At 47.0% G+C, this 1,669-nt stretch overlaps 1 non-coding gene across 1 annotated transcript; it reads left to right on the forward strand.

The window, feature by feature from the left end:
• The first annotated feature begins 745 nt into the window (after nt 1-745).
• TRNAE-CUC (transfer RNA glutamic acid (anticodon CUC)) lies at nt 746-817 on the forward strand. The gene has a single exon. It is a non-coding gene; the product is annotated as a tRNA-Glu (tRNA).
• The last annotated feature ends 852 nt before the right edge of the window (nt 818-1,669 follow it).

Below are 1,669 nucleotides of genomic sequence, written 5' to 3' on the forward strand. Positions count from 1 at the left end.
GAGAGACGTATTTCGTCAGCAGAGATAAGTTGTCCGGCAGGGGATATATATTTCCCGCCACCGGAAATAAGTTTTCCGGCAGCGGAGAGACGTATTTCGTTAGCAGAGATAAGTTGTCAGGCCGGAGATAAAAATTTCTCGCCGCAGGAGATAAGTTTTTTGCAAGCGGAGAGATGTATTTCGTCAGCAGAGATAAGTTTTCTGCCAGTGGAGAGACGTATTTCGTTAGCAGAGATAAGTTGTCAGGCTGGGGATAAAAATTTCTCGCCGCAGGAGATAAGTTTTCTGCAAGCGGAGAGACGTATTTCGTCAGCAGAGATAAGTTTGCTGCAAGCGGAGAGACGTATTTCGTCTGCAGAGATAACTTGTCCGGCAGTGGACATATATTTCCCGCCACCGGAAATAAGTTTTCCGCCAGCGGAGAGACGTATTTCTTTAGCAGAGATAAGTTGTCAGGCTGGGGATAAAAATTTCTCGCCGCAGGAGATAAGTTTTCTGCAAGCGGAGAGATGTATTTCGTCAGCAGAGATAAGTTTTCTGCCAGTGGAGAGACGTATTTCGTTAGCAGAGATAAGTTGACAGGCCGGGGATATAAATTTCTCGCCGCCGGAGATAAGTTTTCTGCAAGCGAAGAGACGTATTTCGTCAGCAGAGATAAGTTAGCTGCAAGCGGAGAGACGTATTTCGTCTGCAGAGATAACTTGTCCGGCAGTGGATATAGATGTAGGGATCCCTACAATTTGGTTCCCATATTGTCTAGTGGTTAGGATATCCGGCTCTCACCCGGAAGGCCCGGGTTCAATTCCCGGTATGGGAACCAAATTGTAGGGATCCTTGGTGGGCTCCCTACAAGTGAGTAAGAATCCGCTCCAGAAACTCCATCAAATATACGCCACACGTCGTTGTATTATTTTTATTTTAATAAATGGTTACAAATAGGTTTCTTAGCATAGTTCTTTTCGCACGTCTGCCCGCTTCCGCAGTCGAACTCTTACTTACTATCGATATATCTTCCTCTACCCTTGACTATCCCTAGCGATAGATCGATACTCATTAAAGGGCTGCCAACCCTACATAGATTTCCCGCCTCCGGAGGTAAATGTTCTGCCAGTGGAGATCTGTTTTCTGCCGGCGGAGAAACGTAGCTCGTCAGCGGAAATAAATTATCCGCCAGCGGAGATAAGATGTCTGTCAGCGGAGAAAAGTTTTCCGCCAGCGGATATAAATTTCCCGCCATCGCAGATAAGTTTTCAGCCAGCGAAGAGATGTATTTTGTCAGCAGCGATAAGATGTCCGGCAGGGGATATAAATTCCTCGCCGCCGGAAGTAAATGTTATGCCAGCGGAGATAAGTTTTCTGCCGGCGGAGAAACGTAATTCGTCAGCGGGGATAAAGTTTGCTGCAAGCGGAGAGACGTATTTCGTCAGCAGAGATAAGTTGTCCGGCAGAGGATATAGATTTCCCAGCACCGGAAATTAGTTTTCCGCCAGCGGAGAGACGTATTTCGTAAGCAGAGATAAGTTGTCTGGCAGAGGATATAGATTTTCCGCCGCCGGAGATAAGTTTTCCGCCAGCGTAGAGACGTATTTCGTCAGCTGAGATAAGTTGTCCGGCAGGGAATATATATTTCCCGCCACCGGAAATAAGTTTTCCCCCAGCGGAGAGACGT

The sequence above is a fragment of the Drosophila pseudoobscura genome, unplaced genomic scaffold (assembly GCF_009870125.1).
Source record: "Drosophila pseudoobscura strain MV-25-SWS-2005 unplaced genomic scaffold, UCI_Dpse_MV25 Unplacedtig00139560, whole genome shotgun sequence".
Classification (NCBI taxonomy): Eukaryota; Metazoa; Arthropoda; class Insecta; order Diptera; family Drosophilidae; genus Drosophila; species Drosophila pseudoobscura.